The sequence below is a fragment of the Solea solea genome, chromosome 21 (genome assembly GCF_958295425.1).
Source record: "Solea solea chromosome 21, fSolSol10.1, whole genome shotgun sequence".
NCBI lineage: Eukaryota > Metazoa > Chordata > Actinopteri > Pleuronectiformes > Soleidae > Solea > Solea solea.
Genome location: NC_081154.1, coordinates 7,009,068 through 7,025,706, shown reverse-complemented (window position 1 = coordinate 7,025,706; position 16,639 = coordinate 7,009,068). Strand labels below are relative to the sequence as shown.

General features: G+C 40.9%; 1 protein-coding gene across 8 annotated transcripts in view; it reads left to right on the top strand.

The window, feature by feature from the left end:
* The window catches only part of rbfox3a (RNA binding fox-1 homolog 3a), a 359,399-nt gene that overhangs the window by 95,089 nt on the left and 247,671 nt on the right, over positions 1-16,639 (top strand). For all 8 annotated transcript variants that reach the window (XM_058621175.1, XM_058621179.1, XM_058621173.1 and 5 more), the window contains one exon: positions 15,894-15,959. The gene's annotated coding sequence lies outside the window, so the exon portion shown is untranslated. The remainder of the gene's footprint in view (positions 1-15,893; positions 15,960-16,639) is intronic.

Sequence of the window (16,639 nt, the reverse complement as noted above, 5' to 3'; positions counted from 1 at the left end):
TAAAAGATGGGGTTAGGGCAGAACCGAGACTTAAGAGTTAACACTCGAGCGCGTGAGCTTTGAGATTGGTGGCATGGAGTAAAGAATTTGACCAGAGAAAGAATGAGAAGAAAGCGAATGAACTAAAGGAGAAACTGCTCCGCATGAAGGAGTGTTAATGGGCAGAATGAGAGAGAGCAGTCGGTTAAAGAAGGAAAAAAAAAAGAATCAACAAAGTTAAGTTGAGACAACTTTGTTTAATTAGTGGCTTCTTCGAACACTTCTTTGGAGTGTTGGGTGTCGAGGTGAATATCTAAATTTCTTTCAAGTCGTTGTGTGTGTGCATGTACACGGTGTTGTGCGCGAGGTTAGACGTATAGGTTAGTTGTTCGCATGTGTGTGCACTTTTCAGAACTAAACCCTGTGGCTGATGAAGCCATTAGGGCTCAGTCTCAGAGCCACTCAATCACTCTGACACCTCAATAGGGGAGCTGGACGGTCATTCTTCAAAACGAAGCCAGCCCACCTCGCCCACTCCAATAATCGCTCCAATCATTCAGTAGCCGGGCTTGAACTTCCAACCTGAGACTGTCAAACCCCACTCCCAACAGCAGAGCAAGCTCACTCATTTACTTGTTTGTCTTTGCTGCACCTTTCTGCCCAGGCGTCATGTGTCAAAGATGGTGGAGGACAAACAAATTTAAAGTCGCGTCATCAGCGAATTTGTCTGCTGCACGTTGACCAAGTGACGTACGAAAAATCTCCATATCCAGTTACTGTTGTGCTATTGGCTGATGTTAAATCGGACCGGTAAACAGTAAAAACTAGAATAAACCAATGATACGATGAAAAGTGCTATATCCTAACAACAAAGGAAAGAGCAAAATTGCTGAAAAGCAGCGGAGGATCTTAAATGACCCGTATTCTTCTAGATTTCTTGACAAGTTCCAAAATGAAACAAGAATAAATTATTTAACTCTAATGACATGCAGTTTTCTCAGTCTGTGATAGCAAAAAAAACCAAAAAACAACACATTTTCCCATTTTGTAGATGACATTTGGCAGGCACTTCAGTATCTCCTGAAAACAATCCCATAATAATCCAGTTAATGACAATAGTTTCATTGTTTTAGTAATTAATTAATTATTTAAGTATTAATTGTATCAACACTTTAAAAGTTTAAAGATCAATTGACACAGTCACTGTATTCTTTATACGTGTGTGTGTGTATATATATATATATCTATATATGTGTGTGTGTGTGTATATAGATATATATGTGTGTGTGTGTATATGTGTGTATATATGTGTATATATGTATGCATGTATGCATGTATATATATATATGTGTGTGTGTGTATATATGTATGTATATATGTATGTATGTATGTATGTATGTATGTATATATATATATAAATTTTATATATATATATATATATGTTTGTGTATGTATGTGTGTATATAGATGTTACAGTTATTCACAGTAAGTGTGATGAGGGCTATTTCCTGATTCCTGAGTTTTGTTCCGTCATCTTCACTCAAACCATTGACGTGATATCTTTATTTCTAGACCAGCTCTATCTCATTACACAGCAGCAACCCCCTTTGTAAAGCACTTAGTTTTATCCATCCATGTTTGGCCGGGAAGTCTTGGTTAATGATACGACCAGACACTGTGAGTCTGTATTTTTCTACCTGGCAAAGGGCTACTCCCAAACACCCTGCGTTTACTACAGTGCATGCAATTGATTTGTTATAGTTTGTGAGGCATTTAAGGTACACATTGCATCATATGTCTAGTAATTGTACCAATTTTCAAGTCCTGGAATGAGAACCCAAACAAAAACAAAAAAAACTGAATATTAGCAGCTGCTGCTTAATGCTAAGAAACATACCTCCAACTGTCAACATCAGTCTGTGTAAATGCTGAACAATATAGCCAGAATTCTCTGATACCACTGCTAAGAAGTGCTGCCTGTGCTGAACTTGTAATGTACAATTACCAATATGTCTCACTTTTATTGTGCTTCACTGGCCCTGGAGGCTTAGCTGTCAATCAACAATCTAAACTGGTCAGCCCAGTCACAGGCTTAGAGTTCAAGGGGGCATCACTGATGTGTTTCCATTTCTATTTTAATTAAAAAAATAAAAGAAAAAAGACTCATGGCTGCAGAAAAAAGGGAAATAGTAGTTATTTTAGTTGCACTAAGAAAACCTCATGTAAAAAACAGATGGGATTTTTTTTGTTCTTTTCTCTTCCTTCTCTTTGCGCTGAGCCAACACGGATCATTCGGGGCTCGGCATACTCTACAAGGCTTCCCTTGATAATGAGTAAGGAAAGATGCAGATTACACTTGTATTGACAGCATTGCTACTAACAGGATTCCTCACCCTTATAATGTCAGTTAGAGACAAAGGAAGAAAGAGGATGAGGAGGAGGAGGAGGAGGAGGAAGAAGGAGAGAGAGGAGCGACTTCTGTAAGCACATCCAACCGGTGACCCAGTTAGACCGCTTAGATGAACCCTCTCTCTCTCTCTCTCTCTCTCTCATATAATCACTGCCCAGAATCTCCTAACTAGATTAAAATTTCCCCGTATTTTTTCATCCTCCAGCACACACATGGTTTCTTGGGTCCTCGCTGGTTTTCAGGTGCAATTATTTCTTTGGAATCTGGTTATGGGGCATAAATATGCTCAGCTGTCACCTGTGCCTGGTTCGTTCATTCATTCACGGACTTTAGAGAGACTTCAAAAGAAGCTCAAGAGTGAGTGACTCATGTCATATAATCACTGCCCAGAATGAAAGTTTTTATCCTCCAGAACACGCGTGGTCTCTGGGGCCCTCACAAAGTGCATGATAAGGGTTTTAAAGATAGTGATTTATTCATATTCAAAAGGGAGTACGGAGGGAATATTGACATTTGCATGATGCATACATCAATCTGAATATGATGTGTACTTAACATAAATCATAATATAAACATGCTCCATCTCTAAAAGTTAGAAATGATACTGGTCATAACTTGCAGCTGTTTAAGACAACTTTCGGCAGCAGGAGTGAGAATAACATCCTCATCATCCACAGCAGCAGTGTGAGCACAGGCTCGAGAGCGAGACTCTGCCTTTCCAGTCCTTCTCTCCACATACATGGTATCATATTTTTTTCCCCCCTGCACACCCTCAACCTTCTGTCTATGTGCTGCAAACTGTGCTGTTCTTGTAGTCTTCTTTTTTTTTTTTCCACTGTAGCCACCTGGTGGTATTGTAGCACCATTAACAGGTCGGTACAGACTGTGATTGACTGGTGATACTTGGCTTCACTGGTTAGTTTGGGATGAGGTAAGGCTGTTTAACAAATCAATATAAATTGACAATACATGCAGACAAGATTTTGTCTTAATTGTACTTCTAGATATAATATGCATGTTTTTGATTGGTATCACTGCAAAGAGCATCCATGTTGCATGCTTTTGTTTGCAATAAGTCCATAGAATCACGGTTACAAACATAATTGTACATGGTAGTACAACCACTGTTGGTCAAATGTTATCATCTCCTGTTTTTGGCCTCACTCGCTGCCAATGGCAATAGCTGCCCTTGTAAATAATTCATTTTCCAACACAGCAGCACAACTGAGAGAATCAACAAATCACTGGGATGTGTTTTTTTTTTTCCCCTCCCCGTGTGCTCCATGCTGCAGAATTTGTTGCTTATCCAATAAAAGGGAAATCCCATAAGTGAGAAATGAATATAATGTTTGTGTGTGTGTGGTCAACAATGCTTTAATGCTGGGGTTCAGAGAACATGAAGCACCTGCAGTGGCTCCACTCCTCATTCCACTTCCCTCCACTTCCCTTCTCCTTCTCTTCGTATCTTTACCGTTGAGTTTATTTAAATATATAGTACAGTTTTAATGGAATGATAGTGTTTTATCATTTTATTTTCAGTTATTGTTGTCATTGTTTGTCTGCCTGTAGTCTGATTTTGGCGAAAATACCCCGGAATAAAGTGACAAAACACCCAAAAAAAAGCTTACATTTGAGAAACTGGACTTTTTATCTTCATAAACAACTTAACTCAATAATGTACTGTTACCTTCTCATCAGTCACAACAACGTGGTGGTAAATGCAAAGTGTTGCTAACATTAAATGTCAAGAACAATTCTGCAGTTCATCTTCGGCCAGCACTTCATCAAAGTCAGCCGCTGCTCAATGGGGATCATCAGGGATAATGCAGCAGCATCATGCATCAGTGCAGTGAGGGCAACTCTCTACTGGACTTCATTTGACACCTAAAAAAAAAAAACACACCGTCAGCTGTATCCCTTCAACGATGGAGACTCAGTTTTCCTTTTTAAACTTGTTCAACCTCACCCCTTTGTTCTAAGTGAACTGAAAAAATAACCATACTGTGTCATTTCTTATCTTATATTCAAGCGTGGGTTGAAAGTGTTGAGCTCTGATTTGGGTACATTTTCGGTTTGCACCGTGATGAGATGAATAGACGAAATTAAGAAACAACAACGCCTGCGTTGACAGTCTTGTTAGCTGATCCTCTTAATAAATCATGTCGAGGCAAACAATGAAAAACTCCTACATTAGTCAACACTACAATAAAACAGAAGGGGAATGCCTGCCAATAGAGACAAAGAAAAAAAAAAACCAGCCTCTCTGTTTTGTTTCCTCGAGCGAAACAACAAAACTTCTGGCATTGTTGTGGGAAATGAAGACTCTTTATCAGACTTTACTTTCTGGTGATTGAAGTGGCAAGACTGTCTTAGAGTACAGTAAATGGCAGCACCTCAAACACTAATCGCGCTAATCTCTGGAGGACGGGGAAGTAGGCTGAGCTTTTTACACTTCACTGTCAACCTGTGATGAAGATAAATAAACAGCCATGAATCTGAGCAGGGGTTTTTTTGTGTTGAGGTGAGATTAGAATTTGGCTGAATTTGAATTCAATTCCTTTTTTGGTGATAATAACGTGGGCTGCTTTTACTCAAGGATTTCTCTGCAGGGGTATTTTTACGTTGGCGTGTTTGTAACTTACTTCATTAAACAAGCTTTACATCCTTCAATTTGAGTCTTGTAACGACTTTCACGCCATTATTTCACATCTCGGAGTAGTTACTCTACCTCTAAGATGGACACTGGACCTTAAATTATGATGTACTTACTAATACCTGTCCCTTTGACTGATCCATGAAATACAGCACCACAAGACTATGTGAATGTATAAAATGCACATGTTTTATCCAAGTATTGATCATATTTATGGGAAGAAAATACCATCTAAATTATGTTTTCTCAATGCATCAAGCTTTGATGATGAACTGTTTAACCCTTTAACATCTGTCCGTCTGGACTTTTTTTTTTGCTTATTTTAACCATAAAAGGGCCAGAAAGTGCTTTTGCCCGTTTATCCAGGATAACTTTCAATATCTGGCAGTTTTTTTTTACAATTTACTGCAGTATAAAACAGTATAAAATATATTCAAAAATAGCATTTGTTTGTCTCAAAGGCCAAAAATGGAAAATACGTGCAGGCGTTTTACCTACACTCTCCTCTCTGGTGACAAATATGCTGACTTCCTGCACCAGTGCGAGTGAAATGACTGTAATAACCACATGTTGACTTGAAACCGTTGTAATTTTTCCCAGAGCCCCCCCCCGCTGCGTAATTACGTTAATGCAAAATGCGCTTACGCATGTACTCGGTGTTAAAGGGTTCAGACATTAGCCATCACATGAATGAGCTTTCAAGGTGCACCTGCAACCCTCAAATTACACTGATTATTTAAGAAACTACAGTAGGCTAACTTGTTCAGTTAACGATCCACACATTTTTCTGCTTTCAATTGCAAAAGTGGATTTTTTTCCTCACATGCTTTGTATACTTTAGACCTTGCGCTTGTGTCGTTTATTCTCTTAGCCTCTCTCCCTTGAGTTTCACTCCATGAAAGTACACCTCACCACCACTTTCTTTGCTTTCCTTTTGACTTCTAGAACACCTCCCCCTCTGTAGATCATCCCTCTGCTGGAGAAAACCCTTCTGTTGTTGTGGAGTACACCAGCTCACCCCCCCCCCCCCCCCACCCCCTGATCCCAGCACTGAATATAGTCGCCTACACACCCACGTCCTGGCTATTTTCAACCAAAACAAACCGGCACATTTTCCCTGCCTGGTCTCTTGGGGGATTAGCATTGTAAACAAAAAAAAAAAACAACAAACGGAAAAACCTGCAAATCGCTGTGTGCTATTTCTATACTTGTAGCTATACAGTAAGAGCTGCAGATAGAGGGGGTGGCACCAGTGGGTGGCCTCAAGTACAGTACAATAAGTACAGTGGTAGGAGGGACGGTATTGTTTGTGCAGTCAGGCCTGCCAGTTCTGCTGCCATGTGGTCCAGTAGAGATAGCACCATGTGTAGGATGGACCTGCAGTGTGTGTGTGAGTGTGTGTGTGTGAGAGAGACTTGGACTAGAAACTGATGCAACACCCAGTCCAAAGCTGGTTTCTAGCTATATTAGTGCAAGCAGTTACTATAATTAACAGCTAGTTAATGTGTTAAATAATCTTTTAATTGTTTCTCTTGTTCCACTTTGGATAGAAATAATGACTGATGTGATCATGTTGCATTGCTGCTGGAGAACTTCACCACAGTATGTTTCTGTTTTTTTCTATAGTGTATTATATAAGTTTATTTTTTTTTTTTTTTTATATAATTTATGATGGATGAATGCATACAGTGAACATTGCATTACGCTTATAGAACTAACAAGGTGAAACCAGGCGTGTGTTTACGTGATGCAAGCACGGAAAAGAGCCAGTATTGAAAAATAATTGAATGCAATAGCTGGCATTTGACCAGTCTTTATCAATACTTTTATTGTTGGCTTTATTTTTAAAAGGATATTGTAGTGTGATGGGCCACACGGTTGGTGTAGTGGTTAGCACTCTTGCCTTTGCAGCAAGAAGACCCAGGTTAGAGACCCGGTCAGAACATGGGCCTTTGTGCATGGAGTTTTCTCTGCGTTCTCCAGTTTCCTCCCACAGACCAAAAACATGCAATATGGGGATTAAATTGGACACTCTAAAATGACCGTGAGTGTGAGAGTGAATGGTTGTTTGCCCCGTGATGGGCCGCACCTATCGCCCTATGTCAGCTGAGATTGGCACAGCTCACCCGGCGACCCTCATGTGGAGGATAAAGCCATAGTAAATGGATGGATGGATTGTAGTTTCATTATTTTTGAAAGAATGAAAATCTACTTTTTGCCCCTTTTCTAGTTTTTCCTACTGAACTGAGTATATTGGCCAGTTGCGACACTGTATCGTTGTACTCTTACATTCCATTAGTCACATCTTATGCTCTGTTTTTTTTCCTTGTGTGCCTTTATAACTGTGTCATATGCTCAACCAAATATAGAAAGAGAGAGAAAGAGAACCAGGAAAACAAATCTCAGAGAAATCTCATCTCCTTTTCTGTCCCTTTCTAAGATTCATGACAAACATGTACCTGTGCACACACACACTCATGTAGAGCCCACATACGTCTCTTTCCCTCCGGTGGCTCTCGCCGTGTGTGTTCCCACTCTCTTGTTTATCACTTTTCAATTTTTAACACTGTGGCGGGATGCTGCAGTAAATCAGAGTAGCCCATAGCTTGTCATTCTGCGATTACCTGCCGCAAGAATGTACACACACAGACACACACACACATGCAGCAGTGTGTGTGTGTGTGTGTGTGTGTGTGTGTGTAACTGCATGAATGATGAGGGCAGATGGAACCGATGTAAGTTTGTGTGAGCATATGTGCTTACACAACCTTCATATGCGACACTAATATAATGGATGGTTCCTGGTAGCTTTTAACCAGTATGTGATTTGCCTTCAAAGTGTGGCCCACCCACCTTTGCTGATGCTAATCGCAGGTCAAATTTGACCCTCGCCAGCTGTGCCTGTGTTAAATAAACCTCTCTGTCCTGGAATGACAGAACAGCGGCCACAGTCAGGCCTCTTCACCTCGTCCTCTGCTACAGTGTGCATTATTTTTACTCGGCCTTGCACTTCACTGGAACCTATTGGAGGAATCCAATTAAATCTTTAGCTACGACACTGGCCACTTCCTGAGATAAATGTTGTTGTAATATTTGAATGAGTTTGATTTGAGCAGAGAGGAGAGTACAGTGAGCGGGAGGGGAGGTCTTCAGACTTGTTTCTGTACACCTTACTGCAGAGGTGTCAAACGGATTTGAGTTCAGGGGCCACAAACTGCGCAATTTAATCTCAAATGGGCCGTACTACTAAAATTATAGCATCCAAAGTAATTCCAAATGTTTCCCTTTGTTTTGCATTTAATGAAGCATCTTTTTATGAAACATATGAACAAAAACCTGACATTTTGTGAGAAAAATAAGTGCAATTTCAACAATATTGTGCCTAAGTTTACCATTTACACAAGCAGTGGATACAAATTCATCAAATATTTCAATTTAAATAAAGTCACCGGTATTTGGAACTGAAAAAGATCTAATCATAATGTGACATTTTCACAAAATCATCGTGTGGGCCGGATTGGACCTTCTGGCGGGCCAGTTCTGGTCCACGGGCCATGCGTTTGACACACCTGCCTTACTGTATTATAAAAAGCAGTTAGAGTAGTGGTGTGGTTGTTTAATTAAGATACATCTTGATGTTAAAACAGTTGATAGTTAAGTCCCCAAACACATTTGCAGAATTTTCCCAACATTTTGGTTAAGATGTGTGTGTACACGCTTTAACAACATGCATATAATGCTATATATTGTATTTAATCTACCAAACATCTCTTGGAAAGTAGTTATAGTAGTAATATTACTAGCTGTATTATGCACAAATTTGCTTTTCCTTCATGGTTTTTATCGTGACAATATGTTTAAAAAGTGTCTCCTCGTATAGACAGTTTGGTTTAAAATGGAACATTACAAATGTCACCTGGAATACCACAGTGTACTTTCCAAACAAAACAAATGCTGTGAAGTGTGACTTACACTCTTCTCCACGTTCACTCTTTACACCTCTTTATTCTTGTGTTGGCGTTACAAACACAAACACATGACTGTGATCATTGAGCACATGGGCATTGTTTGCAACGATGATCTCATTGTGTCGCCATGCATTTTTCATGCAGTATTTGTGAGGTTGCTGAACTCAGTGGGCATTTGTGGAGGCTGGAGAGTAAGAAGTGATGGTTGGTGTTGCCTTGAGGGAAGCTCCCAGGCTTTGGACTGGCAGTCCCCTGCTATCACACTGACTTAAACCCTGTGAGGTGAACTCAACAAAGACACGGTTCGACCGTAACATGCTTGCAGGAAAGCATGGGATGCTCATACAAGGTGTCAGTGAAACATAAATATCCATGTGTATGAGGGATGGCTCGATACCGCTTTCTTTGTGTCTGGTATGTCACAGATATCACAACATGGATTTTGATATCGAGGCAGCGGAATAACCTGGAACGCTGTGGAGAGAAACAGTTTAGAATATTCGTATTTCAATTGCATTTGTACATTGTCACACTGCACGAGAAATCACGGTAAAAAAGTAAGGAGTGGAAAAAGTAGGTCTGGTTTGTGTCGTCCCTTAGACCTGGGGCCTAAAGTAGGATCAGGGATTAAGCCAGATTATGTTATCCAGTCAGTTATCCTTGAGTCTGTTGCATGAAAGCAGGGGCACACAAGTGACCATGGCCATCTATTTTGTGATATTTATTTTGTAATATTTAACAATATCAATCATTAATTTCACGTTTGAACACGTTTCCCTTACAGTCGCAGTAGAATAACTCATGTGAAAACTCCGCTTTCCCTCTTGGGACTGGACACTGGACTGCACACAGATCCACATCAAACTCAGGAAAATATTAAGGAGAATACTTTTAATCAAACTGAGAGGTAACACTTTAAATTGCAAATATGATTTCCGTGAAGCAGTGGTAAGTAAGTGAGGAGCTAATTTGCAAAAACTAATAAGAACTAAGAAATTCATGGAATTCTCCATCTAGTCAAAGGCACTAAGTGAATTTTACAGAATAAAAAAGTATAGAACAGTGTAAAACATTGTAAGCATTTATATTGGGCTACATATGCATTCAGTCTGTCCGCACTTCAGACTCTGATCTTATTAAAAGTGACTGCGTTGCCTTTTTTTTTTTAAAGTATCAAGTGTTTTACTTCTTCATAGGTTTCCATTATAAGCTGTTGCTCGCTTGGCGACACACGTCCCCTCCGTTTCCACATCGGTAAATCTGTGATTGACCTCGGGGTCGACTTCAAAGAGCTGTGAACGCACGCTTACCAAGATAAGTTACACCTGACACGACCAAGCCTCGGCTTCTCATGGTTTGACGTTCTGTGCAGCGGACTAAGCCATGAACTGAGTAGCATAGGTTAACGCCCGCTTTCTCACACACCCCGGATTTCATTCTACTTTCATGCAACGGGCCCATGAAATCGATCATTAGTTTGAGTCCTTTCTTGTTGTGTTGTCCCGCTACTTCAGGGTTAGACTTCCTCAAGTGTTGCCGAAGAGAGCGGCGTGTACTCGAGCAAGCACAACCGCTTCGATAGATAGCCCAGGTCCGGGTTCAATGTATTGACGTTTGTCTCCGCCTTGAGTTTTGTTTGAAACACAAGCATTAGATCAGACACACAGAAGCAGATGTCATGGCGGCAGTGCAGCCAGCTGGCACCTGCAGTTATTGACATCTAGTCGCAGATCATTAAAGCTGCAGGTCTGCTAGTTTTTGTGTATGTGTGTGTGTGTGTGTGTTTTGGAACTTTGAATGAAATTCTGCAGGTTTTAATAATAATCCCCATTGCCGTTTTTACGCCAAACATTCCCATGTGATAACCTCTCCTTGTCCTCTCTCTGTCCTCATTCCAGTCTTGTGATGTCTTTTGATGCGGCCCCATTCTCATCATCATAATTGGCGAAATAGCCCTTTAGTTTTTGTGCCCTAAGAATTGGCTGGGAGGTTACACTCAGTTACATCATGGTAGCAGAGTTACTTCATTTCAATACGGGAGCCTGTGTATACAGAGAGACACAATTTGGTCCGTGTTTTTTTGTTTTTTTGGATGTGTGTGTGTGTGTGTGTGTGTGTGTGTGTGTGTAGGTGACTTCAGCTTCCTCATTAGAAGTAGTTGTCTTGGCTGTGCGTGATAGAGACAGAAAGTGTGGAAAGTGTGTGTGTGAGAGAGAGAGGGAGGTGAAAGCAAGAAGTTGACTTAAAGAGGAGTGTGTTTGTGTGTGTGTGTGTGTGTGTGTGTGTGTGTGTGTGTGTGTGTGTGTGTGTGGTCCTGTCACTTCACATTTAAACAGCAGGTTCACGCCACAGCAGGCTAACGGACAAACAATCCATCCTTATTTACCATGCTCAATGCCAATCCCATTGGATTGGAGGGAATTGGATTCCCACATCCAGCAGCGAATTCTTTTCAATTTGAAGGACCCCATTAAAAGTCTTTTTCTGTCTACCTCTGTTTCACTCTGCTTCGCTTTGCCTTCTTTCTCTTGCTGGAAGTTTACCAGTTGAGGTAGAACTCTCATTATATAGACAGGCAGGCAGACAGATGGAGTTCTTTGTCTTTCCTCTGTCTGTATGTCTGTCGGTCTGTCCGTTTGCTGATATTTTCTGTTTTATTTCCCAACTGTCATAAAGTGCTATATAACACGGATTATACCACTGACTGCTCTTCTGAGGACTTCAACTTAATAATGGCACTAGTTGACTGAATAACAAGTGAAAAGTGTGTAAAGGCAGAGAAACCGAACAAACATCATCAAAGGTGTGAGCTTTTCTCCTTTTGGAGTTTCTGATGTTCTTGCTCCCTTTTTTTGAAACCGCCTCCTCAAAGGACCTGGGAAAAAAAACAACATTTTGCATGTTTTAACAGTATTTGATAACCATATGCATGTATTTAGAGAACAATGGTGTGAAATAAACAGAGGAGAATGAGTCAAGCGGAAAACAAACGTGAGGAGGAGGAGGAGGGGGGTGGAGTTGTGGAGCTGCACGTGAAGCAGAACAGAGGGAGGAAGGGAAAGATGAATTGCAGAGGAGAGGAGAGGAGAGTCGGCAGAAGGATGGATGAGATGGATAGATGAGGAATTGCTTTCACTTCCAGGTTGCGAGTGGCTTCACTCAAAGTGGTTTTCAAAGTGCAGAAATTCTGAAACGCCTCAGTGGGCCTCTTACAGCCCCTGATAACATTCTCACAACACCCTCATTACCTTCTCAAAACAGTCCCCTGCTGCTCACACACACACACACACACACACAATATACCAGCAGTAAAAAAAAATAAGTATAACAGTATTTGTAACAGACACACATCACCCCCCCCCCCCCCATCCCTGTTAAACAGCATGAATCTGACAGTGTGGTTTCTCTTAGAAGCACAAGGAGAGAGAGAGGGTTAGAAATGGTTGGTTACTAAATAACCAGTGACAAGGAGCAAAAAAGAGAAAAAGTATTAATATCCATAAGAGTTTTGTCAGAGTGGTGGTCCGCACGGATTCCCCAAGTGTTTGTTATTCACAGGCAGCCACAGACTGGGAACAGGACCAGCCCTGTTTGTTAATTTGGTCGGGGTAATATTTCAATAAATCATACTGTGCCAGTGGGCGAGATGTGTGCAGGCTGCTCCCACAGGGCACAATGTAAACCACAGCGTGGCTTTGTTTGTTGATGAGCTGCACTGTCTTGAATTTGATGCCTAATGATGTGAGGTGATTTTTTTTTTTGTTTGTTTGTTTTTAATCATGATTTTGTTCGACTTTCATCAGTATACTGTTGCATGGGCTTGATGAATTTTCCAATAGTAGAGTAGATTTCTACCACGAGTTGTAGATTGTAGATTGAGAGGGAATAGGATAATTATTTTTATTAGATTTGCAGTGTACCATAGTCCAAACAGGTAAATCGTTTGTGTTTATATAACACAAAGTCACACTTTCATGCAGCACATACATTTTTAACCACTCGTCTTTCATACCCATCCACACACTGCCGGTGCAGGGGTTAAGTGCCTTGCCCAAGGACACATCGGTGTGTACAGTAGACTAGCACAGCCAGAGAAAATCGAACCCACAACCTTCAAGTTGAAAGACAACTCGCTCTCCCACTGAGCTGCCGTAATATTGCGTCAATTTAGTCCTTCACCTGCTTATTGCTGAAAACAAATGTTTATTTTCAGCAAATATTATTTTCATGTATAAAAGAAAAAACACTTATCATTTATAAAGCCCTCAGTACAAAAAAAAACTGGTGTTACGTGACATTAGCATAATTAATTTTCATGTTATTTGCTTTGTTGTGCTTACCTTCTACACGAGCCTCTGCTCTCTCAATAATGTTTTAATTATAATGTCGGAGCATGAGTGGATGGTAAAGGTGGAGCGTTACATTAGATGTGATGACATTCAGACAATCTTTGTTTGGATTTAGTTGATTTTTTTTTTTTTTAGAAATGCATAGAATATTGATTATAGCTGCTGAACGGCTGCTCATGTGGTTGTTGCTTTTCAGATAGCTCATCCAAAGTGTCCACAGCAGTTTCCTAACTCGTACAGTTTGAGGCAGGCAACTCGATGTTCTCCTATAGCTACAACCTTCAAATGCATATTTGATGTGTGAGCACGGGTGAAAATATCCGTATCTTGACATTTGATCCTATAGCGTACAGAGGAATAATGTAGCACGCTGACATTCCAGGTTCTTACCAGGAAATGCAAAAATCCAGGTGAATGTAAATCCGTAAAGAACACTGAGCTTTATGTTTAGAACAGTAATACTGTGAACCAAGAACTACCTCAAGTCAAAAAGTATCACACTTCCTTACTGAGATGTCATAAGAAATGATGTATTAAAGCTAAATTACCATGATGGGGATTTTGCAATTATTATTTTGTGCCAATTAACTGCAAATGATGTATAGCACGTTGCTGCTGGTCATTTTTCAAAACTGTCTGGGAGGTTTTTTAGATGGATTCCCGGTAATTCATTGCAGTGTGAGAATCAACATGCAGACACTTGAAGCTTATTTAGGGGAAAAGTAATCCATCACAATGAACAAAAGTTCAAAGTGTACACTGTCCCCGCCAGCCCGGTCCAGAACACCTCAACATCCATGATCTGAGAGCCGGGCTGCCAGAAAGCATTGCTTTCATCAGCTATCTTTTTGATGGATTACATATCTCCAGCAACGATCAGGGCTTGATTTACTCTCTGCAGGGAACGGATTGGGAGCCATCACAGTCCCAAGCCAAAACGAAAAATACATGTACTGTGACTGGCTGAAATTGTGAGTGTATAACGTGCATTTTTTTTTTTTTTTTATCATTAATAACATCATATTAACATCATAAAAACGGCAACATCTTAATAAATACTGACACATCCAATAACAACCCGAGACAGGCGGGAGGCAGGAAACGGAGGACACCTTGAAGACGGGCAACACTAATTATTGGCACCAATTAAAAAATACAACAACAACAACCACTGAGGCAAATAACATGTGGGACACTGATCATACAAGATTAGCTGCTGGAGATGTTTACACTGACACCGACTCCCGTGAGTCTGTTTACTGTGCTTTTCCTTGACAATAAGGTGCAGTCTGGATCCATGGGGACCTTCTGTGTATGTGATGGAACTCACCTGCTTGTGTGTGTGTTGTTTCCGAGTGTTACCTTGCCATTGCCGCTGCATCCGTTGATCTCTGTAATGCCTGTTGGTCACACTTCTCACTGAAAGTAGTACACGTCCTATGCAGACACACTTTGGAAGGCAACGGCCGTCGGTCAGAGTGGAAATCAGAGCCGTTCCCAAAGGTCTCTCTGCAGCATCTTGCGTGTTTGTTTTTTTTTCTTCCTAAACTAACTTCCCATTTTCTCTTTACCCCTTCTGTGGTCCACAGATACCGTTTGGCATGATTATGTTTAACTAGGGAGAGTTGCATCTCCAATGTTTTCCCTCTTCTCCTCTGCTATTGGGGGAGAAATATTTTAATTGTGCAGGTTAGGGGGAGAGCTGGGCTGCCAGCCGTTGGGGTAGCTGTCAGTATCTGTTTAGTGGAAAATGGTTTGCCATGAAACACCATCTGTGTGGCCTGCTGGCTGCCCCCACACTGATCTGTCAAACTGTATACACTTAACTTTAGTTTCAAGAGTGGGGGCCATTAGAGCTATGCACAAATATTATGTGAGGAAACTGACGGTGCCTGATTTCTACTAACAAGTGAAATGCTTAAGGTTGTGTTGATATTTGTGTTACATTTTCTATTTATTTGTGTGACAGCGATCCAAAACAGTTACTCATACGTTGGTTTATGAGCTAATGTTCAGGCTCTGACAGCAAATTATCGATCTCCATGTGTCCATTCAGTTTCTCCAAATAAAGACCTGACCCAGCGTGACTGCGGGGGTCAGGCAAGGTTGTGTTTTCCTGTCACAGGCCCGCGTTTGGTATTCCAGAGCGGAGCCGAGCAGACTCCATCACCTGAGATCACACAGTGTGTCATCATCATCATCACAGCAGGGAAAATGTGTTTTTTGATGCAGAGACGAGAGTCGGAGTAGATTAGACATGGATTGTGTTTCTTTGTAAAACTTCACCGATGCTGCACACACATCTGGAATTGAAAGGGATAGACGATGGTTGGTTTGTACCATGTTTACACCTGAGACATAAGCCTTTTGATTCATGTACCCATTGGATTGGACACTCTTTAAAAATCTGCCTATACTGTAACGTCTCGTAACATTTGTTTCAGTGAACATGCTGATGTTAAAATGAAGATTAAAGGATCATTTTTAATCCTTGAAATGTGTTCAAATATTTGTTGTGTTGTGTTTCTCTACAGTGTGACATACAACTGAAGACGCGTTCAGGTGCCTCATCCACTACATCAACAACAGCCTAACCTACAGTAAGCAACATTTCCCTGTCCCCCCCCCCCCCACACACACACACACATTTCCTTATTTTTTGTTAGAGCAGTGCTGGATGTTTGTCAAAATCAATGCATCATATTGTTGTAATCAGATGAGCTGCACTACAATAAAACCGTATCACTCCAGTAAATTAACACAGTCCTTCAGCAACAGTTGTAAATAACTTCCCAGCAGTCGAGAGCTGATGGGAACTCGGAAGCGTCTATTACACCTGTTGGAACTCATGCTTCTGGCTTCTGCTGCTGTCAAAAAGTCTGATTATGCTGGACAAACATCATCCACCTTGTGCACTCACAATTTCCCTACAGACCTAAAGGTGGTGGTTCACAACTGCAGTGCGGCAGAGGTCTGCAGAGGTTCCCAGTTCCCAAAAAAGGGGGCAAACTTTTTATTTATTTATTTATTTATGGACAGTATCAGCCAAGTAGCAAACTGTCAATAACAAGATGTTCTAACAACAGAGGTGTATATCAAAGTTGTCGTTTTAACACAACTCCAATCCCAGCTGACATTGGACAAGAGACGGGATACACCGTGGACAGGTTGTCAGTCTATCACAGGGCCAACACACACACACACACACACACACACACAGACCAACATCCATATTTACACACAACAGTCAAGGTTTCCAGAGAAAACACATGTACACATG